The following is a 27689-nucleotide window of genomic DNA, read 5'->3' on the forward strand; positions in this document are numbered from 1 at the left end:
TCTGTAAAGCAAGTAAAAGGGTGTGGGCCCTGCAGCACTACCTGTAGTTTGCATTGTGCGTTGGAAGGCACAAAGTAAGCAGACAGGAGGAGAAGTCAGGAGAGTCCACAAGGGTATAGAAGGGAGGGGCTCAAGAAAAAAGAAGTGGAAACAGACAGCAAACTAGGCTGGAGAGAGACCTGAGACAAAGAGATCTGAATTATATGAGAGCCGACCAGGGGAAACACAAATTATGCAGTCAAGTTTCCCACATTTGGGGAAATCGCAGGGGCAGCACACCCAGAGTGCAATGGGTGAGCCTTGCCCTGGGAGAAGCACCTACATGATCATAGTATCTCACCTGGCAGGTAAGTAGGAGTTGGGCTAGAGCTGGGGAGGGTCGCTGCTCGGGCACCCCCCTGTCAAGTGAAGGAGATCCAACTGAGGCAGCACAAGGGAACTCTCGAAAGAAGAACAAGGCTAGAGGAAGATCTGAGACAAAGAAATCTGACTTTTACCAGAGCTGACCAGAGGAAAGCACAAACACAGTCCCCCACTACCACAAATAATGCAGTTGAGTTTCCCACATTTGGGGAAATCACAGGGGTCAGCATACCCAGAATGCAATGAATGAACCTCACCCTGGGAGAACAATCTTCATGACCATGGTATCTCCTATGCAAAATAAGTATGATTTGGGATAGGGCTGGGGAGGGCCGCTGCTCAGGCACATCTCTGTCAAGTAAAGGAGATTCAACTGAGGCAGCACAAGGGAACTCTCATCTGGGGACAACAACTGCAGGGAGAACACATATTTTCAGATGAACATGGGAGGGCAGAAGGCTGCCTAATACTGAAGCACCCCCAAACAACAAACCAAATGCAACAACTAGTAAAAGCATTCCTGGGAGAAGGTCTGCAGAAGATGGATTTGCATACGGTGATGTCATCCAAGCAGTGGGCCAAAGTTGGCTGGAACCCTCATCTGCATATGAAAAGAGAAAAGGGTTATGCAGGGCATGGCGGCCTTTTGCGGTGCTTGGATGACCCCTAGTTCGCATTAAACACCTCCATTCTCCTTCGGTGTGGGGCTCATGTTGGCTATGCCCCAGCCCCTGAAGTATTCAAGCTGATTTCTTGCAGCAGCTGGGCACTGTAACAGCTCCAGAGCTGCTCTGTAAGGCAAGTAAAAGGGTGTGGGCCCTGCAGCACTACCTGTAGTTCGCATTGTGCGTTGGAAGGCACAAAGTAAGCAGACAGGAGAAGTCAGGAGAGTGCACAAGGGCATAGAAGGCAGGGGCTCAAGAAAAGAGAAGTGGAAACAGACAGCAAACTAGGCTGGAGAGAGACCTGAGACAAAGAGATCTGAATTATACGAGTAGCCGACTAGAGGAAACACAAATTATGCAGTCAAGTGTCCCACATTTGGGGAAATCGTAGGAGCAGCACACCCAGAGTGCAATGGGTGAGCCTTGCCCTGGGAGAAGCACCTTCCTGATCATAGTATCTCACCTGGCAGGTAAGTAGGAGTTGGGCTAGAGCTGGGGAGGGTCGCTGCTCGGGCACCCCCCTGTCAAGTGAAGGAGATCCAACTGAGGCAGCACAAGGAAACTCTCGAAAAAAGAACAAGGCTAGAGGAAGATCTGAGACAAAGAAATCTGACTTTTACCAGAGCTGACCAGAGGAAAGCACAAACACAGTCCCCCACTACCACAAATAATGCAGTCGAGTTTCCCACATTTGGGGAAATCACAGGGGTCAGCATACCCAGAATGCAATGAATGAACCTCACCCTGAGAGAACAATCTTCATGACCATGGTATCTCCTATGCAAAATAAGTATGATTTGGGATAGGGCTGGGGAGGGCCGCTGCTCAGGCACATCTCTGTCAAGTAAAGGAGATTCAACTGAGGCAGCACAAGGGAACTCTCATCTGGGGACAACAACTGCAGGGAGAACACATATTTTCAGATGAACATGGGAGGGCAGAAGGCTGCCTAATACTGAAGCACCCCCAAACAACAAACCAAATGTAACAACTAGTAAAAGCATTCCTGGGAGAAGGTCTGCAGAAGACGGATTTGCATACGGTGATGTCATCCAAGCAGTGGGCCAAAGTTGGCTGGAACCCTCATCTGCATATGAAAAGAGAAAAGGGTTATGCAGGGCATGGCGGCCTTTTGCGGTGCTTGGATGACCCCTAGTTCGCATTAAATACCTCCACCCTCCTTCGGTGTGGGGCTCATGTTGGCTATGCCCCAGCCCCTGAAGCATTCAAGCTGATTTCTTGCAGCAGCTGGGCACTGTAACAGCTCCAGAGCTGCTCTGTACGGCAAGTAAAAGGGTGTGGGCCCTGCAGCACTACCTGTAGTTCGCATTGTGCGTTGGAAGGCACAAAGTAAGCAGACGGGAGAAGTCAGGATAGTGCGCAAGGGCATAGAAGGGAGCGGCTCAAGAAAACAGAAGTGGAAACAGACAGCAAACTAGGCTGGAGAGAGACCTGAGACAAAGAGATCTGAATTATACGAGAGCCGACCAGGGGAAACACAAATTATGCAGTCAAGTTTCCCACATTTGGGGAAATCGTAGGAGCAGCACACCCAGAGTGCAATGGGTGAGCCTTGCCCTGGGAGAAGCACCTACGTGATCATAGTATCTCACCTGGCAGGTAAGTAGGAGTTGGGCTAGAGCTGGGGAGGGTCGCTGCTCGGGTACCCCCCCTGTCAAGTGAAGGAGATCCAACTGAGGCAGCACAAGGGAATTCTCGAAAGAAGAACAAGGCTAGAGGAAGATCTGAGACAAAGAAATCTGACTTTTACCAGAGCTGACCAGAGGAAAACACAAACACAGTCCCCCACTACCACAAATAATGCTGTCGAGTTTCCCACATTTGGGGAAATCACAGGGGTCAGCATACCCAGAATGCAATGAATGAACCTCACACTGGGAGAATAATCTTCATGACCATGGTCTCTCCTATGCAAAGTAAGTATGATTTGGGATAGGGCTGGGGAGGGCCGCTGCTCAGGCACATCTCTGTCAAGTAAAGGAGATTCAACTGAGGCAGCACAAGGGAACTCTCATCTGGGGACAACAACTGCAGGGAGAACACATATTTTCAGATGAACATGGGAGGGCAGAAGGCTGCCTAATACTGAAGCACCCCCAAACAACAAACCAAATGCAACAACTAGTGCAAGCATTCCTGGGGGAAGGCCTGCAGCAGATGGATTTGCATATGGTGATGCCATCCAAGCAGTGGGTCAAAGTTGGCTTCAACCCTCGTCTGCATATGAAAAGAGAAAAGGGGCGTGCAGGGCATGGCGGCCTTTTGCGGCGCTTGGATGACCCCTAGTTCGCATTACACACCTCCACCCTCCTTCGGTGTGGGGCTCATGTTGGCTATGCCCCAGCCCCTGAAGCATTCAAGCTGATTTCTTGCAGCAGCTGGGCACTGTAACTGCTCCAGAGCTGCTCTGTAAGGCAAGTAAAAGGGTGTGGGCCCTGCAGCACTACCTGTAGTTTGCATTGTGCGTTGGAAGGCACGAAGTAAGCAGACGGGAGAAGTCAGGATAGTGCGCAAGGGCATAGAAGGGAGCGGCTCAAGAAAAGAGAAGTGGAAACAGACAGCAAACTAGGCTGGAGAGAGACCTGAGACAAAGAGATCTGAATTATACGAGAGATGACCAAGGGAAACACAAATTATGCAGTCAAGTTTCCCACATTTGGGGAAATCGCAGGGGCAGCACAACCAGAGTGCAATGGGTGAGCCTTGCCCTGGGAGAAGCACCTTCATGATCATAGTATCTCACCTGGCAGGTAAGTAGGAGTTGGGCTAGAGCTGGGGAGGGTCGCTGCTCGGGCACCCCCCTCTCAAGTGAAAGAGATCCAACTGAGGCAGCACAAGGGAACTCTCGAAAGAAGAACAAGGCTAGAGGAAGATCTGATATAAAGAAATCTGATTTTTACCAGAGCTGACCAGAGGAAAGCACAAACACAGTCCCCCACTACCACAAATAATGCAGTCGAGTTTCCCACATTTGGGGAAATCACAGGGGTCAGCATACCCAAAATGCAATGAATGAACCTCACCCTCGGAGAACAATCTTCATGACCATGGTATCTCCTATGCAAAATAAGTATGATTTGGGATAGGGCTGGGGAGGGCCGCTGCTCAGGCACATCTCTGTCAAGTAAAGGAGATTCAACTGAGGCAGCACAAGGGAACTCCCATCTGGGGACAACAACTGCAGGGAGAACACATATTTTCAGATGAACATGGGAGGGCAGAAGGCTGCCTAATACTGAAGCACCCGCAAACAACAAACCAAATGCAACAACTAGTACAAGCATTCCTGGGGGAAGTTCTGCAGAAGACGGATTTGCATACGGTGATGTCATCCAAGCAGTGGGCCAAAGTTGGCTGGAACCCTCATCTGCATATGAAAAGAGAAAAGGGGTATGCAGGGCATGGCGGCCTTTTGCGGCGCTTGGATGACCCTTAGTTCGCATTAAACACCCCCACCCTCCTTCGGTGTGGGGCTCATGTTTGCTATGCCCCAGCCCCTGAAGCATTCAAGCTGATTTCTTGCAGCAGCTGGGCACTGTAACAGCTCCAGAGCTGCTCTGTACGGCAAGTAAAAGGGTGTGGGCCCTGCAGCACTACCTGTAGTTTGCATTGTGCATTGGAAGGCACTTAAGAAAAGAGAAGTGGAAACAGACAGCAAACTAGGCTGGAGAGAGACCTGAGACAAAGAGATCTGAATTATACGAGAGCCGACCAGGGGAAACACAAATAATGCTGTCGAGTTTCCCACATTTGGGGAAATCACAGGGGTCAGCATACCCAGAATGCAATGAATGAACCTCACACTGGGAGAATAATCTTCATGACCATGGTCTCTCCTATGCAAAATAAGTATGATTTGGGATAGGGCTGGGGAGGGCCGCTGCTCAGGCACATCTCTTTCAAGTAAAGGAGATTCAACTGAGGCAGCATAAGGGAACTCTCATCTGGGGACAACAACTGCAGGGAGAACACATATTTTCAGATGAACATGGGAGGGCAGAAGGCTGCCTAATACTGAAGCACCCCCAAACAACAAACCAAATGCAACAACTAGTGCAAGCATTCCTAGGGGAAGGCCTGCAGCAGATGGATTTGCATATGGTGATGTCATCCAAAGCAGTGGGTCAAAGTTGGCTTCAACCCTCGTCTGCATATGAAAAGAGAAAAGGGCGTGCAGGGCTTGGCGGCCTTTTGCGGCGCTTGGATGACCCCTAGTTCGCATTAAACACCTCCACCCTCCTTCGGTGTGGGGCTCATGTTGGCTATGCCCCAGCCCCTGAAGCATTCAAGCTGATTTCTTGCAGTAGCTGGGCACTGTAACTGCTCCAGAGCTGCTCTGTACGGCAAGTAAAAGGGTGTGGGCCCTGCAGCACTACCTGTAGTTTGCATTGTGCATTGGAAGGCACAAAGTAAGCAGACGGGAGAAGTAAGGATAGTGCGCAAGGCCATAGAATGGAGCGGCTTAAGAAAAGAGAAGTGGAAACAGACAGCAAACTAGGCTGGAGAGAGACCTGAGACAAAGAGAACTGAATTATACGAGAGCCGACCAGGGGAAACACAAATTATGCAGTCAAGTTTCCCACATTTGGGGAAATCGCAGGGGCAGCACATCCAGAGTGCAATGGGTGAGCCTTGCCCTGGGAGAAGCACCTTCATGATTATAGTATCTCACCTGGCAGGTAAGTAGAAGTTGGGCTAGAGCTGGGGAGAGTCGCTGCACGGGCACCCCCCTGTCAAGTGAAGGAGATCCAACTGAGGCAGCACAAGGGAACTCTCGAAAGAAGAACAAGGCTAGAGGAAGATCTGAAACAAAGAAATCTGACTTTTACCAGAGCTGACCAGAGGAAAGCACAAACACAGTCCCCCACTACCACAAATAATGCAGTTGAGTTTCCCACATTTGGGGAAATCACAGGGGTCAGCATACCCAGAATGCAATGAATGAAACTCACCCTGGGAGAACAATCTTCAAGACCATGGTCTCTCCTATGCAAAATAAGTATGATTTGGGATAGGGCTGGGGAGGGCCGCTGCTCAGGCACATCTCTTTCAAGTAAAGGAGATTCAACTGAGGCAGCACAAGGGAACTCTCATCTGGGGACAACAACTGCAGGGAGAACACATATTTTCAGATGAACATGGGAGGGCAGAAGGCTGCCTAATACTGAAGCACCCCCAAACAACAAACCAAATGCAACAACTAGTGCAAGCATTCCTGGGGGAAGGCCTGCAGCAGATGGATTTGCATATGGTGATGCCATCCAAGCAGTGGGTCAAAGTTGGCTTCAACCCTCGTCTGCATATGAAAAGAGAAAAGGGGCGTGCAGGGCATGGCGGCCTTTTGCGGCGCTTGGATGACCCCTAGTTCGCATTACACACCTCCACCCTCCTTCGGTGTGGGGCTCATGTTGGCTATGCCCCAGCCCCTGAAGCATTCAAGCTGATTTCTTGCAGCAGCTGGGCACTGTAACTGCTCCAGAGCTGCTCTGTAAGGCAAGTAAAAGGGTGTGGGCCCTGCAGCACTACCTGTAGTTTGCATTGTGCGTTGGAAGGCACGAAGTAAGCAGACGGGAGAAGTCAGGATAGTGCGCAAGGGCATAGAAGGGAGCGGCTCAAGAAAAGAGAAGTGGAAACAGACAGCAAACTAGGCTGGAGAGAGACCTGAGACAAAGAGATCTGAATTATACGAGAGATGACCAAGGGAAACACAAATTATGCAGTCAAGTTTCCCACATTTGGGGAAATCGCAGGGGCAGCACAACCAGAGTGCAATGGGTGAGCCTTGCCCTGGGAGAAGCACCTTCATGATCATAGTATCTCACCTGGCAGGTAAGTAGGAGTTGGGCTAGAGCTGGGGAGGGTCGCTGCTCGGGCACCCCCCTCTCAAGTGAAAGAGATCCAACTGAGGCAGCACAAGGGAACTCTCGAAAGAAGAACAAGGCTAGAGGAAGATCTGATATAAAGAAATCTGATTTTTACCAGAGCTGACCAGAGGAAAGCACAAACACAGTCCCCCACTACCACAAATAATGCAGTCGAGTTTCCCACATTTGGGGAAATCACAGGGGTCAGCATACCCAAAATGCAATGAATGAACCTCACCCTCGGAGAACAATCTTCATGACCATGGTATCTCCTATGCAAAATAAGTATGATTTGGGATAGGGCTGGGGAGGGCCGCTGCTCAGGCACATCTCTGTCAAGTAAAGGAGATTCAACTGAGGCAGCACAAGGGAACTCCCATCTGGGGACAACAACTGCAGGGAGAACACATATTTTCAGATGAACATGGGAGGGCAGAAGGCTGCCTAATACTGAAGCACCCGCAAACAACAAACCAAATGCAACAACTAGTACAAGCATTCCTGGGGGAAGTTCTGCAGAAGACGGATTTGCATACGGTGATGTCATCCAAGCAGTGGGCCAAAGTTGGCTGGAACCCTCATCTGCATATGAAAAGAGAAAAGGGGTATGCAGGGCATGGCGGCCTTTTGCGGCGCTTGGATGACCCTTAGTTCGCATTAAACACCCCCACCCTCCTTCGGTGTGGGGCTCATGTTTGCTATGCCCCAGCCCCTGAAGCATTCAAGCTGATTTCTTGCAGCAGCTGGGCACTGTAACAGCTCCAGAGCTGCTCTGTACGGCAAGTAAAAGGGTGTGGGCCCTGCAGCACTACCTGTAGTTTGCATTGTGCATTGGAAGGCACTTAAGAAAAGAGAAGTGGAAACAGACAGCAAACTAGGCTGGAGAGAGACCTGAGACAAAGAGATCTGAATTATACGAGAGCCGACCAGGGGAAACACAAATAATGCTGTCGAGTTTCCCACATTTGGGGAAATCACAGGGGTCAGCATACCCAGAATGCAATGAATGAACCTCACACTGGGAGAATAATCTTCATGACCATGGTCTCTCCTATGCAAAATAAGTATGATTTGGGATAGGGCTGGGGAGGGCCGCTGCTCAGGCACATCTCTTTCAAGTAAAGGAGATTCAACTGAGGCAGCATAAGGGAACTCTCATCTGGGGACAACAACTGCAGGGAGAACACATATTTTCAGATGAACATGGGAGGGCAGAAGGCTGCCTAATACTGAAGCACCCCCAAACAACAAACCAAATGCAACAACTAGTGCAAGCATTCCTAGGGGAAGGCCTGCAGCAGATGGATTTGCATATGGTGATGTCATCCAAAGCAGTGGGTCAAAGTTGGCTTCAACCCTCGTCTGCATATGAAAAGAGAAAAGGGCGTGCAGGGCTTGGCGGCCTTTTGCGGCGCTTGGATGACCCCTAGTTCGCATTAAACACCTCCACCCTCCTTCGGTGTGGGGCTCATGTTGGCTATGCCCCAGCCCCTGAAGCATTCAAGCTGATTTCTTGCAGTAGCTGGGCACTGTAACTGCTCCAGAGCTGCTCTGTACGGCAAGTAAAAGGGTGTGGGCCCTGCAGCACTACCTGTAGTTTGCATTGTGCATTGGAAGGCACAAAGTAAGCAGACGGGAGAAGTAAGGATAGTGCGCAAGGCCATAGAATGGAGCGGCTTAAGAAAAGAGAAGTGGAAACAGACAGCAAACTAGGCTGGAGAGAGACCTGAGACAAAGAGAACTGAATTATACGAGAGCCGACCAGGGGAAACACAAATTATGCAGTCAAGTTTCCCACATTTGGGGAAATCGCAGGGGCAGCACATCCAGAGTGCAATGGGTGAGCCTTGCCCTGGGAGAAGCACCTTCATGATTATAGTATCTCACCTGGCAGGTAAGTAGAAGTTGGGCTAGAGCTGGGGAGAGTCGCTGCACGGGCACCCCCCTGTCAAGTGAAGGAGATCCAACTGAGGCAGCACAAGGGAACTCTCGAAAGAAGAACAAGGCTAGAGGAAGATCTGAAACAAAGAAATCTGACTTTTACCAGAGCTGACCAGAGGAAAGCACAAACACAGTCCCCCACTACCACAAATAATGCAGTTGAGTTTCCCACATTTGGGGAAATCACAGGGGTCAGCATACCCAGAATGCAATGAATGAAACTCACCCTGGGAGAACAATCTTCAAGACCATGGTCTCTCCTATGCAAAATAAGTATGATTTGGGATAGGGCTGGGGAGGGCCGCTGCTCAGGCACATCTCTTTCAAGTAAAGGAGATTCAACTGAGGCAGCACAAGGGAACTCTCATCTGGGGACAACAACTGCAGGGAGAACACATATTTTCAGATGAACATGGGAGGGCAGAAGGCTGCCTAATACTGAAGCACCCCCAAACAACAAACCAAATGCAACAACTAGTGCAAGCATTCCTGGGGGAAGGCCTGCAGCAGATGGATTTGCATATGGTGATGCCATCCAAGCAGTGGGTCAAAGTTGGCTTCAACCCTCGTCTGCATATGAAAAGAGAAAAGGGGCGTGCAGGGCATGGCGGCCTTTTGCGGCGCTTGGATGACCCCTAGTTCGCATTACACACCTCCACCCTCCTTCGGTGTGGGGCTCATGTTGGCTATGCCCCAGCCCCTGAAGCATTCAAGCTGATTTCTTGCAGCAGCTGGGCACTGTAACTGCTCCAGAGCTGCTCTGTAAGGCAAGTAAAAGGGTGTGGGCCCTGCAGCACTACCTGTAGTTTGCATTGTGCGTTGGAAGGCACGAAGTAAGCAGACGGGAGAAGTCAGGATAGTGCGCAAGGGCATAGAAGGGAGCGGCTCAAGAAAAGAGAAGTGGAAACAGACAGCAAACTAGGCTGGAGAGAGACCTGAGACAAAGAGATCTGAATTATACGAGAGATGACCAAGGGAAACACAAATTATGCAGTCAAGTTTCCCACATTTGGGGAAATCGCAGGGGCAGCACAACCAGAGTGCAATGGGTGAGCCTTGCCCTGGGAGAAGCACCTTCATGATCATAGTATCTCACCTGGCAGGTAAGTAGGAGTTGGGCTAGAGCTGGGGAGGGTCGCTGCTCGGGCACCCCCCTCTCAAGTGAAAGAGATCCAACTGAGGCAGCACAAGGGAACTCTCGAAAGAAGAACAAGGCTAGAGGAAGATCTGATATAAAGAAATATGATTTTTACCAGAGCTGACCAGAGGAAAGCACAAACACAGTCCCCCACTACCACAAATAATGCAGTCGAGTTTCCCACATTTGGGGAAATCACAGGGGTCAGCATACCCAGAATGCAATGAATGAACCTCACCCTGGGAGAACAATCTTCATGACCATGGTATCGCCTATGCAAAATAAGTATGATTTGGGATAGGGCTGGGGAGGGCCGCTGCTCAGGCACATCTCTGTCAAGTAAAGGAGATTCAACTGAGGCAGCACAAGGGAACTCTCATCTGGGGACAACAACTGCAGGGAGAACACATATTTTCAGATGAACATGGGAGGGCAGAAGGCTGCCTAATACTGAAGCACCCCCAAACAACAAACCAAATGCAACAACTAGTGCAAGCATTCCTGGGGGAAGGCCTGCAGCAGATGGATTTGCATATGGTGATGTCATCCAAACAGTGGGTCAAAGTTGGCTTCAACCCTCGTCTGCATATGAAAAGAGACAAGGGGCGTGCAGGGCATGGCGGCCTTTTGCGGCGCTTGGATGACCCCTAGTTCGCATTACACACCTCCACCCTCCTTCGGTGTGGGGCTCATGTTGGCTATGCCCCAGCCCCTGAAGCATTCAAGCTGATTTCTTGCAGCAGCTGGGCACTGTAACAGCTCCAGAGCTGCTCTGTAAGGCAAGTAAAAGGGTGTGGGCCCTGCAGTACTACCTGTAGTTTGCATTGTGCATTGGAAGGCACAAAGTAAGCAGACGGGAGGAGAAGTCAGGATAGTGCACAAGGGTATAGAAGGGAGCGGCTGAAGAAAAGAGAAGTGGAAACAGACAGCAAACTAGGCTGTAGAGAGATCTGAGACAAAGAGATCTGAATTATACGAGAACCGACCAGGGGAAACACAAATTATGCAGTCAAGTTTCCCACATTTGGGGAAATCGCAGGGGCAGCACACCCAGAGTGCAATGGGTAAACCTTGCCCTGGGAGAAGCACCTTCATGATCATAGTATCTCACCTGGCAGGTAAGTAGGAGTTGGGCTAGAACTGGGGAGGGTCGCTGCTCGGGCACCCCCCTGTTAAGAGAAGGAGATCCAACTGAGGCAGCACAAGGGAACTCTCAAAAGAAGAACAAGGCTAGAGGAAGATCTGAAACAAAGAAATCTGACTTTTACCAGAGCTGACCAGAAGAAAACACAAACACAGTCCCCCACTACCACAAATAAAGCAGTCGAGTTTCCCACATTTGGGGAAATCACAGGGGTCAGCATACCCAGAATGCAATGAATGAACCTCACCCTGGGAGAATAATCTTCATGACCATGGTATCTCCTATGCAAAATAAGTATGATTTGGGATAGAGCTGGGGAGGGCCGCTGCTCAGGCACATCTCTGTCAAGTTAAGGAGATTCAACTGAGGCAGCACAAGGGAACTCTCATCTGGGGACAACAACTGCAGGGAGAACACATATTTTCAGATGAACATGGGAGGGCAGAAGGCTGCCTAATACTGAAGCACCCCCAAACAACAAACCAAATGCAAAAACTAGTGCAAGCATTCCTGGGGGAAGGCCTGCCGCAGATGGATTTGCATATGGTGATGTCATCCAAGCAGTGGGTCAAAGTTGGCTTCAACCCTCGTCTGCATATGAAAACAGAAAAGGGGCGTGCAGGGCATGGTGGCCTTTTGCGGCGCTTGACTGACCCCTAGTTTGCATTAAACACCTCCACCCTCCTTCGGTGTGGGGCTCATGTTGGCTATGCCCCAGCCCCTGAAGCATTCAAGCTGATTTCTTGCAGCAGCTGGGCACTGTAACAGCTCCAGAGCTGCTCTGTAAGGCAAGTAAAAGGGTGTGGGCCCTGCAGCACTACCTGTAGTTTGCATTGTGCATTGGAAGGCATAAAGTAAGCAGACGGGAGGAGAAGTCAGGATAGTGCACAAGGGTATAGAAGGGAGCGGCTGAAGAAAAGAGAAGTGGAAACAGACAGCAAACTAGGCTGGAGAGAGACCTGAGACAAAGAGATCTGAATTATACGAGAGCCGACCAGGGGAAACACAAATTATGCAGTCAAGTTTCCCACATTTGGGGAAATCGCAGGAGCAGCACACCCAGAGTACAATGGGTGAGCCTTGCCCTGGGAGAAGCACCTTCATGATCATAGTATCTCACCTGGCAGGTAAGTAGGAGTTGGTCTAGAGCTGGGGAGGGTCGCTGCTCGGGTACCCCCCTGTAAAGTGAAGGAGATCCAACTGAGGCAGCACAAGGGAACTCTCGAAAGAAGAACAAGGCTAAAGGAAAATCTGAGACAAAGAAATCTGACTTTTACCAGAGCTGACCAGAAGAAATCACAAACACAGCCTCCCACTACCACAAATAATGCAGTCAAGTTTCCCACATTTGGGGAAATCACAGGGGTCAGCATACCCAAAATGCAATGAATGAACCTCACCCTGGGAGAAAAATCTTCATGACCATGGTATCTCCTATGCAAAATAAGTATGATTTGGAATAGGGCTGGGGAGGGCCGCTGCTCATGCACATCTCTATCAAGTAAAGGAGATTCAACTGAGGCAGCACAAGGGAACTCTCATCTTGGGACAACAACTGCAGGGAGAACACATATTTTCAGATAAACATGGGAGGGCAGAAGGCTGCCTAATACTGAAACACCCCCAAACAACAAACCAAATGCAACAACTAGTGCAAGCATTCCTGGGGGAAGGCCTGCCGCAGATGGATTTGCATATGGTGATGTCATCCAAGCAGTGGGTCAAAGTTGGCTTCAACCCTCGTCTGCATATGAAAACAGAAAAGGGGCGTGCAGGGCATGGTGGCCTTTTGCGGCGCTTGTCTGACCCCTAGTTTGCATTAAACACCTCCACCCTCCTTCGGTGTGGGGCTCATGTTGGCTATGCCCCAGCCCCTGAAGCATTCAAGCTGATTTCTTGCAGCAGCTGGGCACTGTAACAGCTCCAGAGCTGCTCTGTAAGGCAAGTAAAAGGGTGTGGGCCCTGCAGCACTACCTGTAGTTTGCATTGTGCATTGGAAGGCACAAAGTAAGCAGACGGGAGGAGAAGTCAGGATAGTGCACAAGGGTATAGAAGGGAGCGGCTAAAGAAAAGAGAAGTGGAAACAGACAGCAAACTAGGCTGGAGAGAGACCTGAGACAAAGAGATCTGAATTATACGAGAGCCGACCAGGGGAAACACAAATTATGCAGTCAAGTTTCCCACATTTGGGGAAATCGCAGGAGCAGCACACCCAGAGTACAATGGGTGAGCCTTGCCCTGGGAGAAGCACCTTCATGATCATAGTATCTCACCTGGCAGGTAAGTAGGAGTTGGGCTAGAGCTGGGGAGGGTCGCTGCTCGTGTACCCCCCTGTAAAGTGAAGGAGATCAAACTGAGGCAGCACAAGGGAACTCTCGAAAGAAGAATAAGGCTAAAGGAAAATCTGAGACAAAGAAATCTGACTTTTACCAGAGCTGACCAGAGGAAAGCACAAACACAGTCTCCCACTACCACAAATAATGCAGTCAAGTTTCCCACATTTGGGGAAATCACAGCGGTCAGCATACCCAAAATGCAATGAATGAACCTCACCCTGGGAGAAAAATCTTCATGACCATGGTATCTCCTATGCAAAATAAGTATGATTTGGAATAGGGCTGGGGAGGGCCGCTGCTCATGCACATCTCTGTCAAGTAAAGGAGATTCAACTGAGGCAGCACAAGGGAACTCTCATCTTGGGACAACAACTGCAGGGAGAACATATATTTTCAGATGAACATGGGAGGGCAGAAGGCTGCCTAATACTGAAGCACCCCCAAACAACAAACCAAATGCAACAACTAGTGCAAGCATTCCTGGGGGAAGGCCTGCCTCAGATGGATTTGCATATGGTGATGTCATCCAAGCAGTGGGTCAAAGTTGGCTTCAACCCTCGTCTGCATATGAAAATAAAAAAGGGGTGTGCAGGGCATGGCGGCCTTTTGCGGTGCTTGGATGACCCCTAGTTCGCATTAAACACCTCCACCCTCCTTCGGTGTGGGGCTCATGCTGGCTATGCCCCAGCCCCTGAAGCATTCAAGCTGATTTCTTGCAGCAGCTGGGCACTGTAACAGCTCCAGAGCTGCTCTGTAAGGCAAGTAAAAGGGTGTGGGCCCTGCAGCACTACCTGTAGTTTGCATTGTGCGTTGGAAGGCACGAAGTAAGCAGACGGGAGAAGTCAGGATAGTGCGCAAGGGCATAGAAGGGAGCGGCTCAAGAAAAGAGAAGTGGAAACAGACAGCAAACTAGGCTGGAGAGAGACCTGAGACAAAGAGATCTGAATTATACGAGAGATGACCAAGGGAAACACAAATTATGCAGTCAAGTTTCCCACATTTGGGGAAATCGTAGGAGCAGCACACCCAGAGTGCAATGGGTGAGCCTTGCCCTGGGAGAAGCACCTTCCTGATCATAGTATCTCACCTGGCAGGTAAGTAGGAGTTGGGCTAGAGCTGGGGAGGGTCGCTGTTCGGGCACCCCCCTGCCAAGTGAAGGAGATCCAACTGAGGCAGCACAAGGAAACTCTCGAAAAAAGAACAAGGCTAGAGGAAGATCTGAGACAAAGAAATCTGACTTTTACCAGAGCTGACCAGAGGAAAGCACAAACACAGTCCCCCACTACCACAAATAATGCAGTCGAGTTTCCCAATTTGGGGAAATCACAGGGGTCAGCATACCCAGAATGCAATGAATGAACCTCACCCTTGGAGAACAATCTTCATGATAATGGTATCTCCTATGCAAAATAAGTATGATTTGTGATAGGGCTGGGGAGGGCCGCTGCTCAGGCACATCTCTGTCAAGTAAAGGAGATTCAACTGAGGCAGCACAAGGGAACTCTCATCTGGGGACAACAACTGCAGGGAGAACACATATTTTCAGATGAACATGGGAGGGCAGAAGGCTGCCTAATACTGAAGCACCCCCAAACAACAAACCAAATGCAACAACTAGTGCAAGCATTCCTGGGGGAAGGCCTGCAGCAGATGGATTTGCATATGGTGATGCCATCCAAGCAGTGGGTCAAAGTTGGCTTCAACCCTCGTCTGCATATGAAAAGAGAAAAGGGGCGTGCAGGGCATGGCGGCCTTTTGCGGCGCTTGGATGACCCCTAGTTCGCATTACACACCTCCACCCTCCTTCGGTGTGGGGCTCATGTTGGCTATGCCCCAGCCCCTGAAGCATTCAAGCTGATTTCTTGCAGCAGCTGGGCACTGTAACTGCTCCAGAGCTGCTCTGTAAGGCAAGTAAAAGGGTGTGGGCCCTGCAGCACTACCTGTAGTTTGCATTGTGCGTTGGAAGGCACGAAGTAAGCAGACGGGAGAAGTCAGGATAGTGCGCAAGGGCATAGAAGGGAGCGGCTCAAGAAAAGAGAAGTGGAAACAGACAGCAAACTAGGCTGGAGAGAGACCTGAGACAAAGAGATCTGAATTATACGAGAGATGACCAAGGGAAACACAAATTATGCAGTCAAGTTTCCCACATTTGGGGAAATCGTAGGAGCAGCACACCCAGAGTGCAATGGGTGAGCCTTGCCCTGGGAGAAGCACCTTCCTGATCATAGTATCTCACCTGGCAGGTAAGTAGGAGTTGGGCTTGAGCTGGGGAGGGTCGCTGCTCGGGCACCCCCCTGTCAAGTGAAGGAGATTCAACTGAGGCAGCACAAGGAAACTCTCAAAAAAAGAACAAGGCTAGAGGAAGATCTGAGACAAAGAAATCTGACTTTTACCAGAGCTGACCAGAGGAAAGCACAAACACAGTCCCCCACTACCACAAATAATGCAGTCGAGTTTCCCACATTTGGGGAAATCACAGGGGTCAGCATACCCAGAATGCAATGAATGAACCTCACCCTGGGAAAACAATCTTCATGACCATGGTATCTCCTATGCAAAATAAGTATGATTTGGGATAGGGCTGGGGAGGGCCGCTGCTCAGGCACATCTCTGTCAAGTAAAGGAGATTCAACTGAGGCAGCACAAGGGAACTCTCATTTGGGGACAACAACTGCAGGGAGAACACATATTTTCAGATAAACATGGGAGAGCAGAAGGCTGCCTAATACTGAAGCACCCCAAACAACAAACCAAATGCAACAACTAGTACAAGCATTCCTGGGGGAAGGTCTGCAGAAGACGGATTTGCATACGGTGATGTCATCCAAGCAGTGGGCCAAAGTTGGCTGGAACCCTCATCTGCATATGAAAAGAGAAAAGGGGTATGCAGGGCATGGCGGCCTTTTGCGGCGCTTGGATGACCCTTAGTTCGCATTAAACACCTCCACCCTCCGTCGGTGTGGGGCTCATGTTGGCTATGCCCCAGCCCCTGAAGCATTCAAGCTGATTTCTTGCAGCAGCTGGGCACTGTAACAGCTCCAGAGCTGCTCTGAAAGGCAAGTAAAAGGGTGTGGGCCCTACAGCACTACCTGTAGTTTGCATTGTGCGTTGGAAGGCACAAAGTAAGCAGACAGGAGGAGAAGTCAGGAGAGTCCACAAGGGTATAGAAGGGAGGGGCTCAAGAAAAAAGAAGTGGAAACAGACAGCAAACTAGGCTGGAGAGAGACCTGAGACAAAGAGATCTGAATTATATGAGAGCCGACCAGGGGAAACACAAATTATGCAGTCAAGTTTCCCACATTTGGGGAAATCGCAGGGGCAGCACACCCAGAGTGCAATGGGTGAGCCTTGCCCTGGGAGAAGCACCTACATGATCATAGTATCTCACCTGGCAGGTAAGTAGGAGTTGGGCTAGAGCTGGGGAGGGTCGCTGCTCGGGCACCCCCCTGTCAAGTGAAGGAGATCCAACTGAGGCAGCACAAGGGAACTCTCGAAAGAAGAACAAGGCTAGAGGAAGATCTGAGACAAAGAAATCTGACTTTTACCAGAGCTGACCAGAGGAAAGCACAAACACAGTCCCCCACTACCACAAATAATGCAGTTGAGTTTCCCACATTTGGGGAAATCACAGGGGTCAGCATACCCAGAATGCAATGAATGAACCTAACCCTGGGAGAACAATCTTCATGACCATGGTATCTCCTATGCAAAATAAGTATGATTTGGGATAGGGCTGGGGAGGGCCGCTGCTCAGGCACATCTCTGTCAAGTAAAGGAGATTCAACTGAGGCAGCACAAGGGAACTCTCATCTGGGGACAACAACTGCAGGGAGAACACATATTTTCAGATGAACATGGGAGGGCAGAAGGCTGCCTAATACTGAAGCACCCCCGAACAACAAACCAAATGCAACAACTAGTAAAAGCATTCCTGGGAGAAGGTCTGCAGAAGACGGATTTGCATACGGTGATGTCATCCAAGCAGTGGGCCAAAGTTGGCTGGAACCCTCATCTGCATATGAAAAGAGAAAAGGGTTATGCAGGGCATGGCGGCCTTTTGCGGTGCTTGGATGACCCCTAGTTCGCATTAAACACCTCCATTCTCCTTCGGTGTGGGGCTCATGTTGGCTATGCCCCAGCCCCTGAAGTATTCAAGCTGATTTCTTGCAGCAGCTGGGCACTGTAACAGCTCCAGAGCTGCTCTGTAAGGCAAGTAAAAGGGTGTGGGCCCTGCAGCACTACCTGTAGTTCGCATTGTGCGTTGGAAGGCACAAAGTAAGCAGACAGGAGAAGTCAGGAGAGTGCACAAGGGCATAGAAGGCAGGGGCTCAAGAAAATAGAAGTGGAAACAGACAGCAAACTAGGCTGGAGAGAGACCTGAGACAAAGAGATCTGAATTATACGAGTAGCCAACTAGAGGAAACACAAATTATGCAGTCAAGTGTCCCACATTTGGGGAAATCGTAGGAGCAGCACACCCAGAGTGCAATGGGTGAGCCTTGCCCTGGGAGAAGCACCTTCCTGATCATAGTATCTCACCTGGCAGGTAAGTAGGAGTTGGGCTAGAGCTGGGGAGGGTCGCTGCTCGGGCACCCCCCTGTCAAGTGAAGGAGATCCAACTGAGGCAGCACAAGGAAACTCTCGAAAAAAGAACAAGGCTAGAGGAAGATCTGAGACAAAGAAATCTGTATTTTACCAGAGCTGACCAGAGGAAAGCACAAACACAGTCCCCCACTACCACAAATAATGCAGTCGAGTTTCCCAATTTGGGGAAATCACAGGGGTCAGCATACCCAGAATGCAATGAATGAACCTCACCCTGGGAGAACAATCTTCATGACCATGGTATCTCCTATGCAAAATAAGTATGATTTGGGATAGGGCTGGGGAGGGCCGCTGCTCAGGCACATCTCTGTCAAGTAAAGGAGATTCAACTGAGGCAGCACAAGGGAACTCTCATCTGGGGACAACAACTGCAGGGAGAACACATATTTTCAGATGAACATGGGAGGGCAGAAGGCTGCCTAATACTGAAGCACCCCCAAACAACAAACCAAATGTAACAACTAGTGCAAGCATTCCTGGGAGAAGGTCTGCAGAAGACGGATTTGCATACGGTGATGTCATCCAAGCAGTGGGCCAAAGTTGGCTGGAACCCTCATCTGCATATGAAAAGAGAAAAGGGTTATGCAGGGCATGGCGGCCTTTTGCGGTGCTTGGATGACCCCTAGTTCGCATTAAATACCTCCACCCTCCTTCGGTGTGGGGCTCATGTTGGCTATGCCCCAGCCCCTGAAGCATTCAAGCTGATTTCTTGCAGCAGCTGGGCACTGTAACAGCTCCAGAGCTGCTCTGTACGGCAAGTAAAAGGGTGTGGGCCCTGCAGCACTACCTGTAGTTCGCATTGTGCGTTGGAAGGCACAAAGTAAGCAGACGGGAGAAGTCAGGATAGTGCGCAAGGGCATAGAAGGGAGCGGCTCAAGAAAACAGAAGTGGAAACAGACAGCAAACTAGGCTGGGGAGAGACCTGAGACAAAGAGATCTGAATTATACGAGCGCCGACCAGGGGAAACACAAATTATGCAGTCAAGTTTCCCACATTTGGGGAAATCGCAGGAGCAGCACACCCAGAGTGCAATGGGTGAGCCTTGCCCTGGGAGAAGCACCTTCATGATCATAGTATCTCACCTGGCAGGTATGTAGGAGTTGGGCTAGAGCTGGGGAGGGTCGCTGCTTGGGTACCACCCTGTCAAGTGAAGGAGATCAAACTGAGGCAGCACAATGGAACTCTCGAAAGAAGAACAAGGCTAGAGGAAGATCTGAGACAAAGAAATCTGACTTTTACCAGAGCTGACCAGAGGAAAACACAAAAACAGTCCCCCACTACCACAAATAATGCAGTTGAGTTTCCCACATTTGGGGAAATCACAGGGGTCAGCATACCCAGAATGCAATGAATGAACCTCACCCTGGGAGAACAATCTTTATGACCATGGTATCTCCTATGCAAAATAAGTATGATTTGGGATAGGGCTGGGGAGGGCCGCTGCTCAGGCACATCTCTGTCAAGTAAAGGAGATTCAACTGAGGCAGCACAAGGGAACTCTCATCTGGGGACAACAACTGCAGGGAGAACACATATTTTCAGATGAACATGGGAGGGCAGAAGGCTGCCTAATACTGAAGCACGCCAAAACAACAAACCAAATGCAACAACTAGTACAAGCATTCCTGGGGGAAGGTCTGCAGAAGACGGATTTGCATACGGTGATGTCATCCAAGCAGTGGGTCAAAGTTGGCTTCAACCCTCATCTGCATATGAAAAGAGAAAAGGGGCGTGCAGGGCATGGCGGCCTTTTGCGGTGCTTGGATGACCCCTAGTTCGCATTAAACACCCCACCCTCCTTTGGTGTGGGGCTCATGTTGGCCATGCCCCAGCCCCTGAAGCATTCAAGCTGATTTATTGCAGCAGCTGGGCACTGTAACAGCTCCAGAGCTGCTCTGAACGGCAAGTAAAAGGGTGTGGGCCCTGCAGCACTACCTGTAGTTTGCATTGTGCATTGGAAGGCACAAAGTAAGCAGACGGGAGAAGTCAGGATAGTGCGCAAGGGCATAGAAGGGAGCGGCTCAAGAAAAGAGAAGTTGAAACAGACAGCAAACTAGGCTGGAGAGAGACCTGAGACAAAGAGATCTGAATTATACGAGAGATGACCAAGGGAAACACAAATTATGCAGTCAAGTTTCCCACATTTGGGGAAATCGCAGGGGCAGCACAACCAGAGTGCAATGGGTGAGCCTTGCCCTGGGAGAAGCACCTTCATGATCATAGTATCTCACCTGGCAGGTAAGTAGGAGTTGGGCTAGAGCTGGGGAGGGTCGCTGCTCGGGCACCCCCCTCTCAAGTGAAAGAGATCCAACTGAGGCAGCACAAGGGAACTCTCGAAAGAAGAACAAGGCTAGAGGAAGATCTGATATAAAGAAATCTGATTTTTACCAGAGCTGACCAGAGGAAAGCACAAACACAGTCCCCCACTACCACAAATAATGCAGTCGAGTTTCCCACATTTGGGGAAATCACAGGGGTCAGCATACCCAAAATGCAATGAATGAACCTCACCCTCGGAGAACAATCTTCATGTCCATGGTATCTCCTATGCAAAATAAGTATGATTTGGGATAGGGCTGGGGAGGGCCGCTGCTCAGGCACATCTCTGTCAAGTAAAGGAGATTCAACTGAGGCAGCACAAGGGAACTCCCATCTGGGGACAACAACTGCAGGGAGAACACATATTTTCAGATGAACATGGGAGGGCAGAAGGCTGCCTAATACTGAAGCACCCCCAAACAACAAACCAAATGCAACAACTAGTACAAGCATTCCTGGGGGAAGTTCTGCAGAAGACGGATTTGCATACGGTGATGTCATCCAAGCAGTGGGCCAAAGTTGGCTGGAACCCTCATCTGCATATGAAAAAAGAAAAGGGGTATGCAGGGCATGGCGGCCTTTTGCGGCGCTTGGATGACCCTTAGTTCGCATTAAACACCCCCACCCTCCTTCGGTGTGGGGCTCATGTTTGCTATGCCCCAGCCCCTGAAGCATTCAAGCTGATTTCTTGCAGCAGCTGGGCACTGTAACAGCTCCAGAGCTGCTCTGTACGGCAAGTAAAAGGGTGTGGGCCCTGCAGCACTACCTGTAGTTTGCATTGTGCATTGGAAGGCACTTAAGAAAAGAGAAGTGGAAACAGACAGCAAACTAGGCTGGAGAGAGACCTGAGACAAAGAGATCTGAATTATACGAGAGCCGACCAGGGGAAACACAAATTATGCAGTCAAGTTTCCCACATTTGGGGAAATCGCAGGGGCAGCACATCCAGAGTGCAATGGGTGAGCCTTGCCCTGGGAGAAGCACCTTCATGATTATAGTATCTCACCTGGCAGGTAAGTAGAAGTTGGGCTAGAGCTGGGGAGAGTCGCTGCACGGGCACCCCCCTGTCAAGTGAAGGAGATCCAACTGAGGCAGCACAAGGGAACTCTCGAAAGAAGAACAAGGCTAGAGGAAGATCTGAAACAAAGAAATCTGACTTTTACCAGAGCTGACCAGAGGAAAGCACAAACACAGTCCCCCACTACCACAAATAATGCAGTTGAGTTTCCCACATTTGGGGAAATCACAGGGGTCAGCATACCCAGAATGCAATGAATGAACCTCACCCTGGGAGAACAATCTTCAAGACCATGGTCTCTCCTATGCAAAATAAGTATGATTTGGGATAGGGCTTGGGAGGGCCGCTGCTCAGGCACATCTCTTTCAAGTAAAGGAGATTCAACTGAGGCAGCACAAGGGAACTCTCATCTGGGGACAACAACTGCAGGGAGAACACATATTTTCAGATGAACATGGGAGGGCCTAATACTGAAGCACCCCCAAACAACAAACCAAATGCAACAACTAGTGCAAGCATTCCTGGGGGAAGGCCTGCAGCAGATGGATTTGCATATGGTGATGCCATCCAAGCAGTGGGTCAAAGTTGGCTTCAACCCTCGTCTGCATATGAAAAGAGAAAAGGGGCGTGCAGGGCATGGCGGCCTTTTGCGGCGCTTGGATGACCCCTAGTTCGCATTACACACCTCCACCCTCCTTCGGTGTGGGGCTCATGTTGGCTATGCCCCAGCCCCTGAAGCATTCAAGCTGATTTCTTGCAGCAGCTGGGCACTGTAACTGCTCCAGAGCTGCTCTGTAAGGCAAGTAAAAGGGTGTGGGCCCTGCAGCACTACCTGTAGTTTGCATTGTGCGTTGGAAGGCACGAAGTAAGCAGACGGGAGAAGTCAGGATAGTGCGCAAGGGCATAGAAGGGAGCGGCTCAAGAAAAGAGAAGTGGAAACAGACAGCAAACTAGGCTGGAGAGAGACCTGAGACAAAGAGATCTGAATTATACGAGAGATGACCAAGGGAAACACAAATTATGCAGTCAAGTTTCCCACATTTGGGGAAATCGCAGGGGCAGCACAACCAGAGTGCAATGGGTGAGCCTTGCCCTGGGAGAAGCACCTTCATGATCATAGTATCTCACCTGGCAGGTAAGTAGGAGTTGGGCTAGAGCTGGGGAGGGTCGCTGCTCGGGCACCCCCCTCTCAAGTGAAAGAGATCCAACTGAGGCAGCACAAGGGAACTCTCGAAAGAAGAACAAGGCTAGAGGAAGATCTGATATAAAGAAATCTGATTTTTACCAGAGCTGACCAGAGGAAAGCACAAACACAGTCCCCCACTACCACAAATAATGCAGTCGAGTTTCCCACATTTGGGGAAATCACAGGGGTCAGCATACCCAGAATGCAATGAATGAACCTCACCCTGGGAGAACAATCTTCATGACCATGGTATCGCCTATGCAAAATAAGTATGATTTGGGATAGGGCTGGGGAGGGCCGCTGCTCAGGCACATCTCTGTCAAGTAAAGGAGATTCAACTGAGGCAGCACAAGGGAACTCTCATCTGGGGACAACAACTGCAGGGAGAACACATATTTTCAGATGAACATGGGAGGGCAGAAGGCTGCCTAATACTGAAGCACCCCCAAACAACAAACCAAATGCAACAACTAGTGCAAGCATTCCTGGGGGAAGGCCTGCAGCAGATGGATTTGCATATGGTGATGTCATCCAAACAGTGGGTCAAAGTTGGCTTCAACCCTCGTCTGCATATGAAAAGAGACAAGGGGCGTGCAGGGCATGGCGGCCTTTTGCGGCGCTTGGATGACCCCTAGTTCGCATTACACACCTCCACCCTCCTTCGGTGTGGGGCTCATGTTGGCTATGCCCCAGCCCCTGAAGCATTCAAGCTGATTTCTTGCAGCAGCTGGGCACTGTAACTGCTCCAGAGACGCTCTGTAAGGCAAGTAAAAGGGTGTGGGCCCTGCAGCACTACCTGTAGTTTGCATTGTGCGTTGGAAGGCACGAAGTAAGCAGACGGGAGAAGTCAGGATAGTGCGCAAGGGCATAGAAGGGAGCGGCTCAAGAAAAGAGAAGTGGAAACAGACAGCAAACTAGGCTGGAGAGAGACCTGAGACAAAGAGATCTGAATTATACAAGAGCCGACCAGGGGAAACACAAATTATGCAGTCAAGTTTCCCACATTTGGGGAAAACGCAGAAGCAGCACACCCAGAGTGCAATGGGTGAGCCTTGCCCTGGGAGAAGCACCTTCATGATCATAGTATCTCACCTGGCAGGTAAGTAGGAGTTGGGCTAGAGCTGGGGAGGGTCGCTGCTCGAGCATCCCCCTGTCAAGTAAAGGAGATTCAACTGAGGCAGCACAAGGGAACTCTCATCTGGGGACAACAACTGCAGGGAGAACACATATTTTCAGATAAAAATCTTGGTCATGCTCTGGTTTCTCTTCAGAACGAACAAATCTTTCGCCTTTTACTAAAGATTTCCGTGGAGAGGAGCAAAACCGAGTTTTATCTCAATTTTTGCATGCCCCATCTTTTTGGGGTTTCTTTTATCGGTTTAAAGATAGAATGAGTGTGCTTTAATGTAAGCTCATTTGCATAGAAATGACAGTAAATGTTTGTTTCTTTTCAAACAGAACTTTCTTGACCATGCTACTTGCTTGAAAGATCTGGGAGCACATGGAATACAGTACAAACCATGCTTATAGCAAGGAGAAGACAGGTGAGAAATCTGCTTTCTTTCAAATTGGGCGCTCACTTTGATCTGAATGAGGACTGCTGGCACGGCACTCAGGCGACAGGTGGAATCTTGGTCATGCTCTGGTTTCTCTTCAGAACGAACAAATCTTTCGCCTTTTACTAAAGATTTCCGTGGAGAGGAGCAAAACTGAGTTTTATCTCAATTTTTGCATGCCCCATATTATTGGGGTTTCTTTTATCGGATTAAAGACAGAACGAGTGTGCTTTCTTGTTAGCTTTAATGTAAGTTTATTTGCATAACAATGACAATAAATGCCTGTTTCTTTTCAAGCAGAACTTTCTTGACCATACTAATTGCTTGAAAGATCTGGGAGCACATGGAAAAGAGTACAAACCATGCTTATAGCAAGGGGAAGCCTGGTGAGAAATCTGCTTTCTTTCTTTCAAATTGGGTGCTCACTTTGAGCTGAATGAGGACTGCTGGCATGGCACTCAGGTGACAGGTGGAATCTTGGTCATGCTCTGGTTTCTCTTCAGAACGAACAAATCTTTCGCCTTTTACTAAAGATTTCCGTGGAGAGGAGCAAAACTGAGTTTTATCTCAATTTTTGCATGCCCCGTCTTATTGGGGTTTCTTTTATCAGTTTAAAGATAGAACGAGTGTGCTTTAATGTAAGCTCATTTGCATAGAAATGACAGTAAATGTTTGTTTCTTTTCAAACAGAACTTTCTTGACTATACTAATTGCTTGAAAGATCTGGGAGCACATGGAAAAGAGTACAAACCATGTTTATAGCAAGGGGAAGCCTGGTGAGAAATCTGCTTTCTTTCTTTCAAAGTCGGTGCTCACTTTGAGCTGAATGAGGACTGCTGGCATGGCACTCAGGCGACAGGTAGAATCTTGGTCATGCTGTGGTTTCTCTTCAGAACGAACAAATCTTTCGCCTTTTACTAAAGATTTCCGTGGAGAGGAGCAAAACTGAGTTTTATCTCAATTTTTGCATGCCCCATCTTATTGGGGTTTTATTTTATCGGTTTAAAGATAGAACGAGTGTGCTTTAATGTAAGCTCATTTGCATAGAAATGACAGTAAATGTTTGTTTCTTTTCAAACAGAACTTTCTTGACCACACTAATTGTTTGAAAGATCTGGGAGCACATGGAAAAGAGTACAAACCATGTTTATAGCAAGGGGAAGCTGTCACAACTGAGGGCCTGAGCTGACGGGAGGCAGCCTCAGTTGTAGGGGCTGAGATGTACCGGAACCTGGGAGGTTGTATCAGACCCCTGGACATGTAAGTAACATAAATAATAAATGCCCGAAGGCGTGACCACGACAACTTGGATAAAAGTCAATGATGTTTATTATGACAACTCCGCAACACAGCAGCAGTAAAAGAAAACGTAAAAGTCAGCAAAGAATAAATACAGTTCCTGGGTACTACAGGATGGCAGGAGCCACAGGGCACTGGTAGTGTGAGATAGTTCTTATGATCTTCTAGATGGAAAGTCCTTACCAGGCCCGACTGTAGCAATGGAGATAACCCAGGATTGTGCCAGCTGGTGTTCCAGGAAAAGCTGGGTTGCTGAAGATAAAACAGCTGCTGTGGATACTGGCTGGAACCTGACTGTTGTTAGCACGTAGTGGATACTGGCTGGAACCAGTTAAATAATAAATGAACTTGGGAGCGATGAAATATGAACTGAAATGTAGAACTTGAGAGCGGAGAAATAATAATACCGGTGGAGAGTGGTAAAGTGTAGAAAGGACTAGAGATGAGCGGGTTCGGTTTCTCTGAATCCGAACCCGCACGAACTTCATGTTTTTTTCACGGGTCCGAGCAGACTCGGATCCTCCCGCCTTGCTCGGTTAACCCGAGCGCGCCCGAACGTCATCATGACGCTGTCGGATTCTCGCGAGACTCGGATTCTATATAAGGAGCCGCGCGTCGCCGCCATTTTCACACGTGCATTGAGATTGATAGGGAGAGGACGTGGCTGGCGTCCTCTCCATTTAGATTAGGGTTGAGAGAGAGAGAGAGAGATTGACCCGAGGCTGTGATACTGTAGAAGAGAGTGCAGAGTTTAGTGACTGACGACCACAGTGACCACCAGACAGTGCAGTTGTTTGTTTTATTTAATATATCCGTTCTCTGCCTGAAAAAACGATACACACAGTGACTCAGTCACATACCATATCTGTGTGCACTGCTCAGCCCAGTGTGCTGCATCAATGTATATATATATATCTGACTGTGCTCAGCTCACACAGCTTATAATTGTGGGGGAGACTGGGGAGCACTGCAGTGCCAGTTATAGGTTATAGCAGGAGCCAGGAGTACATAATATTATATTAAAATTAAACAGTGCACACTTTTGCTGCAGGAGTGCCACTGCCAGTGTGACTAGTGACCAGTGACCTGACCACCAGTATATATAATATTAGTAGTATACTATCTCTTTATCAACCAGTCTATATTAGCAGCAGACACAGTACAGTGCGGTAGTTCACGGCTGTGGCTACCTCTGTGTCGGCACTCGGCAGCCCGTCCATAATTGTATATACCACCTAACCGTGGTTTTTTTTTCTTTCTTTATAGTCATACTAGTTACGAGTATACTATCTCTTTATCAACCAGTCTATATTAGCAGCAGACACAGTACAGTGCGGCAGTTCACGGCTGTGGCTACCTCTGTGTCGGCACTCGGCAGCCCGTCCATAATTGTATATACCACCTAACCGTGGTTTTTTTTTCTTTCTTTATACATACATACTAGTTACGAGTATACTATCTCTTTATCAACCAGTCTATATTAGCAGCAGACACAGTACAGTGCGGTAGTTCACGGCTGTGGCTACCTCTGTGTCGGCACTCGGCAGCCCGTCCATAATTGTATATACCACCTAACTGTGGTTTTTTTTTCTTTCTTTATACATACATACTAGTTACGAGTATACTATCTCTTTATCAACCAGTCTATATATTAGCAGCAGACACAGTACAGTGCGGTAGTTCACGGCTGTGGCTACCTCTGTGTCGGCACTCGGCAGCCCGTCCATAATTGTATATACCACCTAACCGTGGTTTTTTTTTCTTTCTTTATACATACATACTAGTTACGAGTATACTATCTCTTTATCAACCAGTCTATATATTAGCAGCAGACACAGTACAGTGCGGTAGTTCACGGCTGTGGCTACCTCTGTGTCGGCACTCGGCAGCCCGTCCATAATTGTATATACCACCTAACCGTGGTTTTTTTTTCTTTCTTTATACATACATACTAGTTACGAGTATACTATCTCTTTATCAACCAGTCTATATTAGCAGCAGACACAGTACAGTGCGGTAGTTCACGGCTGTGGCTACCTCTGTGTCGGCACTCGGCAGCCCGTCCATAATTGTATATACCACCTAACCGTGGTTTTTTTTTCTTTCTTTATACATACATACTAGTTACGAGTATACTATCTCTTTATCAACCAGTCTATATATTAGCAGCAGACACAGTACAGTGCGGTAGTTCACGGCTGTGGCTACCTCTGTGTCGGCACTCGGCAGCCCG

General features: G+C 49.1%; 42 non-coding genes and 3 pseudogenes across 42 annotated transcripts; 4 read left to right on the plus strand and 41 right to left on the minus strand.

Annotated features, from left to right (window-relative positions):
* Positions 1 to 213: 213 nt before the first annotated feature.
* LOC134999343 (U1 spliceosomal RNA) lies at positions 214 to 355 on the minus strand (annotated as a pseudogene).
* Positions 356 to 507: 152 nt separating this feature from the next.
* LOC134999616 (U1 spliceosomal RNA) lies at positions 508 to 671 on the minus strand. Its single transcript, XR_010201695.1, has one exon. It is a non-coding gene; the product is annotated as a U1 spliceosomal RNA (small nuclear RNA).
* A 671-nt stretch (positions 672 to 1342) lies between these two features.
* LOC134999358 (U1 spliceosomal RNA) lies at positions 1343 to 1506 on the minus strand. Its single transcript, XR_010201466.1, has one exon. It is a non-coding gene; the product is annotated as a U1 spliceosomal RNA (small nuclear RNA).
* A 152-nt stretch (positions 1507 to 1658) lies between these two features.
* LOC134999645 (U1 spliceosomal RNA) lies at positions 1659 to 1822 on the minus strand. The gene has a single exon (XR_010201724.1). It is a non-coding gene; the product is annotated as a U1 spliceosomal RNA (small nuclear RNA).
* A 671-nt stretch (positions 1823 to 2493) lies between these two features.
* Positions 2494 to 2656, minus strand: LOC135000077 (U1 spliceosomal RNA). The gene has a single exon (XR_010202114.1). It is a non-coding gene; the product is annotated as a U1 spliceosomal RNA (small nuclear RNA).
* Positions 2657 to 2809: 153 nt separating this feature from the next.
* On the minus strand, positions 2810 to 2973 carry LOC134999844 (U1 spliceosomal RNA). The gene has a single exon (XR_010201912.1). It is a non-coding gene; the product is annotated as a U1 spliceosomal RNA (small nuclear RNA).
* A 671-nt stretch (positions 2974 to 3644) lies between these two features.
* Positions 3645 to 3807, minus strand: LOC134999336 (U1 spliceosomal RNA). The gene has a single exon (XR_010201449.1). It is a non-coding gene; the product is annotated as a U1 spliceosomal RNA (small nuclear RNA).
* Positions 3808 to 3959: 152 nt separating this feature from the next.
* LOC134999608 (U1 spliceosomal RNA) lies at positions 3960 to 4123 on the minus strand. Its single transcript, XR_010201687.1, has one exon. It is a non-coding gene; the product is annotated as a U1 spliceosomal RNA (small nuclear RNA).
* A 615-nt stretch (positions 4124 to 4738) lies between these two features.
* On the minus strand, positions 4739 to 4902 carry LOC134999458 (U1 spliceosomal RNA). Its single transcript, XR_010201548.1, has one exon. It is a non-coding gene; the product is annotated as a U1 spliceosomal RNA (small nuclear RNA).
* Positions 4903 to 5573: 671 nt separating this feature from the next.
* Positions 5574 to 5736, minus strand: LOC134999382 (U1 spliceosomal RNA). The gene has a single exon (XR_010201486.1). It is a non-coding gene; the product is annotated as a U1 spliceosomal RNA (small nuclear RNA).
* A 152-nt stretch (positions 5737 to 5888) lies between these two features.
* LOC134999738 (U1 spliceosomal RNA) lies at positions 5889 to 6052 on the minus strand. Its single transcript, XR_010201813.1, has one exon. It is a non-coding gene; the product is annotated as a U1 spliceosomal RNA (small nuclear RNA).
* A 671-nt stretch (positions 6053 to 6723) lies between these two features.
* On the minus strand, positions 6724 to 6886 carry LOC134999337 (U1 spliceosomal RNA). The gene has a single exon (XR_010201450.1). It is a non-coding gene; the product is annotated as a U1 spliceosomal RNA (small nuclear RNA).
* Positions 6887 to 7038: 152 nt separating this feature from the next.
* LOC134999609 (U1 spliceosomal RNA) lies at positions 7039 to 7202 on the minus strand. The gene has a single exon (XR_010201688.1). It is a non-coding gene; the product is annotated as a U1 spliceosomal RNA (small nuclear RNA).
* Positions 7203 to 7817: 615 nt separating this feature from the next.
* On the minus strand, positions 7818 to 7981 carry LOC134999459 (U1 spliceosomal RNA). Its single transcript, XR_010201549.1, has one exon. It is a non-coding gene; the product is annotated as a U1 spliceosomal RNA (small nuclear RNA).
* Positions 7982 to 8652: 671 nt separating this feature from the next.
* On the minus strand, positions 8653 to 8815 carry LOC134999383 (U1 spliceosomal RNA). Its single transcript, XR_010201487.1, has one exon. It is a non-coding gene; the product is annotated as a U1 spliceosomal RNA (small nuclear RNA).
* A 152-nt stretch (positions 8816 to 8967) lies between these two features.
* On the minus strand, positions 8968 to 9131 carry LOC134999739 (U1 spliceosomal RNA). The gene has a single exon (XR_010201814.1). It is a non-coding gene; the product is annotated as a U1 spliceosomal RNA (small nuclear RNA).
* A 671-nt stretch (positions 9132 to 9802) lies between these two features.
* On the minus strand, positions 9803 to 9965 carry LOC134999339 (U1 spliceosomal RNA). Its single transcript, XR_010201452.1, has one exon. It is a non-coding gene; the product is annotated as a U1 spliceosomal RNA (small nuclear RNA).
* Positions 9966 to 10117: 152 nt separating this feature from the next.
* On the minus strand, positions 10118 to 10281 carry LOC134999687 (U1 spliceosomal RNA). Its single transcript, XR_010201763.1, has one exon. It is a non-coding gene; the product is annotated as a U1 spliceosomal RNA (small nuclear RNA).
* A 674-nt stretch (positions 10282 to 10955) lies between these two features.
* On the minus strand, positions 10956 to 11118 carry LOC134999908 (U1 spliceosomal RNA). The gene has a single exon (XR_010201974.1). It is a non-coding gene; the product is annotated as a U1 spliceosomal RNA (small nuclear RNA).
* Positions 11119 to 11270: 152 nt separating this feature from the next.
* Positions 11271 to 11434, minus strand: LOC134999821 (U1 spliceosomal RNA). The gene has a single exon (XR_010201892.1). It is a non-coding gene; the product is annotated as a U1 spliceosomal RNA (small nuclear RNA).
* Positions 11435 to 12108: 674 nt separating this feature from the next.
* Positions 12109 to 12271, minus strand: LOC135000027 (U1 spliceosomal RNA). The gene has a single exon (XR_010202067.1). It is a non-coding gene; the product is annotated as a U1 spliceosomal RNA (small nuclear RNA).
* A 152-nt stretch (positions 12272 to 12423) lies between these two features.
* On the minus strand, positions 12424 to 12587 carry LOC134999854 (U1 spliceosomal RNA). Its single transcript, XR_010201922.1, has one exon. It is a non-coding gene; the product is annotated as a U1 spliceosomal RNA (small nuclear RNA).
* A 674-nt stretch (positions 12588 to 13261) lies between these two features.
* On the minus strand, positions 13262 to 13424 carry LOC135000028 (U1 spliceosomal RNA). The gene has a single exon (XR_010202068.1). It is a non-coding gene; the product is annotated as a U1 spliceosomal RNA (small nuclear RNA).
* Positions 13425 to 13576: 152 nt separating this feature from the next.
* LOC134999875 (U1 spliceosomal RNA) lies at positions 13577 to 13740 on the minus strand. Its single transcript, XR_010201942.1, has one exon. It is a non-coding gene; the product is annotated as a U1 spliceosomal RNA (small nuclear RNA).
* A 671-nt stretch (positions 13741 to 14411) lies between these two features.
* On the minus strand, positions 14412 to 14574 carry LOC135000058 (U1 spliceosomal RNA). The gene has a single exon (XR_010202095.1). It is a non-coding gene; the product is annotated as a U1 spliceosomal RNA (small nuclear RNA).
* A 152-nt stretch (positions 14575 to 14726) lies between these two features.
* LOC134999676 (U1 spliceosomal RNA) lies at positions 14727 to 14889 on the minus strand. The gene has a single exon (XR_010201754.1). It is a non-coding gene; the product is annotated as a U1 spliceosomal RNA (small nuclear RNA).
* Positions 14890 to 15560: 671 nt separating this feature from the next.
* On the minus strand, positions 15561 to 15723 carry LOC135000060 (U1 spliceosomal RNA). Its single transcript, XR_010202097.1, has one exon. It is a non-coding gene; the product is annotated as a U1 spliceosomal RNA (small nuclear RNA).
* A 152-nt stretch (positions 15724 to 15875) lies between these two features.
* On the minus strand, positions 15876 to 16039 carry LOC134999556 (U1 spliceosomal RNA). Its single transcript, XR_010201634.1, has one exon. It is a non-coding gene; the product is annotated as a U1 spliceosomal RNA (small nuclear RNA).
* Positions 16040 to 16733: 694 nt separating this feature from the next.
* LOC134999344 (U1 spliceosomal RNA) lies at positions 16734 to 16875 on the minus strand (annotated as a pseudogene).
* Positions 16876 to 17027: 152 nt separating this feature from the next.
* On the minus strand, positions 17028 to 17191 carry LOC134999464 (U1 spliceosomal RNA). Its single transcript, XR_010201550.1, has one exon. It is a non-coding gene; the product is annotated as a U1 spliceosomal RNA (small nuclear RNA).
* Positions 17192 to 17874: 683 nt separating this feature from the next.
* On the minus strand, positions 17875 to 18026 carry LOC135000042 (U1 spliceosomal RNA; annotated as a pseudogene).
* Positions 18027 to 18178: 152 nt separating this feature from the next.
* On the minus strand, positions 18179 to 18341 carry LOC134999350 (U1 spliceosomal RNA). Its single transcript, XR_010201458.1, has one exon. It is a non-coding gene; the product is annotated as a U1 spliceosomal RNA (small nuclear RNA).
* A 671-nt stretch (positions 18342 to 19012) lies between these two features.
* Positions 19013 to 19175, minus strand: LOC134999987 (U1 spliceosomal RNA). The gene has a single exon (XR_010202048.1). It is a non-coding gene; the product is annotated as a U1 spliceosomal RNA (small nuclear RNA).
* A 152-nt stretch (positions 19176 to 19327) lies between these two features.
* Positions 19328 to 19491, minus strand: LOC134999695 (U1 spliceosomal RNA). Its single transcript, XR_010201771.1, has one exon. It is a non-coding gene; the product is annotated as a U1 spliceosomal RNA (small nuclear RNA).
* Positions 19492 to 20161: 670 nt separating this feature from the next.
* LOC134999340 (U1 spliceosomal RNA) lies at positions 20162 to 20324 on the minus strand. The gene has a single exon (XR_010201453.1). It is a non-coding gene; the product is annotated as a U1 spliceosomal RNA (small nuclear RNA).
* A 152-nt stretch (positions 20325 to 20476) lies between these two features.
* On the minus strand, positions 20477 to 20640 carry LOC134999694 (U1 spliceosomal RNA). Its single transcript, XR_010201770.1, has one exon. It is a non-coding gene; the product is annotated as a U1 spliceosomal RNA (small nuclear RNA).
* A 615-nt stretch (positions 20641 to 21255) lies between these two features.
* On the minus strand, positions 21256 to 21418 carry LOC134999376 (U1 spliceosomal RNA). Its single transcript, XR_010201481.1, has one exon. It is a non-coding gene; the product is annotated as a U1 spliceosomal RNA (small nuclear RNA).
* A 152-nt stretch (positions 21419 to 21570) lies between these two features.
* On the minus strand, positions 21571 to 21734 carry LOC134999612 (U1 spliceosomal RNA). Its single transcript, XR_010201690.1, has one exon. It is a non-coding gene; the product is annotated as a U1 spliceosomal RNA (small nuclear RNA).
* Positions 21735 to 22395: 661 nt separating this feature from the next.
* LOC134999341 (U1 spliceosomal RNA) lies at positions 22396 to 22558 on the minus strand. Its single transcript, XR_010201454.1, has one exon. It is a non-coding gene; the product is annotated as a U1 spliceosomal RNA (small nuclear RNA).
* A 152-nt stretch (positions 22559 to 22710) lies between these two features.
* LOC134999688 (U1 spliceosomal RNA) lies at positions 22711 to 22874 on the minus strand. The gene has a single exon (XR_010201764.1). It is a non-coding gene; the product is annotated as a U1 spliceosomal RNA (small nuclear RNA).
* Positions 22875 to 23545: 671 nt separating this feature from the next.
* On the minus strand, positions 23546 to 23708 carry LOC134999409 (U1 spliceosomal RNA). Its single transcript, XR_010201512.1, has one exon. It is a non-coding gene; the product is annotated as a U1 spliceosomal RNA (small nuclear RNA).
* Positions 23709 to 23852: 144 nt separating this feature from the next.
* On the plus strand, positions 23853 to 23968 carry LOC134999494 (U5 spliceosomal RNA). The gene has a single exon (XR_010201573.1). It is a non-coding gene; the product is annotated as a U5 spliceosomal RNA (small nuclear RNA).
* A 270-nt stretch (positions 23969 to 24238) lies between these two features.
* Positions 24239 to 24354, plus strand: LOC134999485 (U5 spliceosomal RNA). The gene has a single exon (XR_010201565.1). It is a non-coding gene; the product is annotated as a U5 spliceosomal RNA (small nuclear RNA).
* A 286-nt stretch (positions 24355 to 24640) lies between these two features.
* Positions 24641 to 24756, plus strand: LOC134999501 (U5 spliceosomal RNA). Its single transcript, XR_010201580.1, has one exon. It is a non-coding gene; the product is annotated as a U5 spliceosomal RNA (small nuclear RNA).
* Positions 24757 to 25030: 274 nt separating this feature from the next.
* LOC134999527 (U5 spliceosomal RNA) lies at positions 25031 to 25146 on the plus strand. The gene has a single exon (XR_010201606.1). It is a non-coding gene; the product is annotated as a U5 spliceosomal RNA (small nuclear RNA).
* Positions 25147 to 27689: the final 2543 nt, after the last annotated feature.

This window comes from Pseudophryne corroboree, unplaced genomic scaffold (assembly GCF_028390025.1).
Source record: "Pseudophryne corroboree isolate aPseCor3 unplaced genomic scaffold, aPseCor3.hap2 scaffold_150, whole genome shotgun sequence".
NCBI lineage: Eukaryota > Metazoa > Chordata > Amphibia > Anura > Myobatrachidae > Pseudophryne > Pseudophryne corroboree.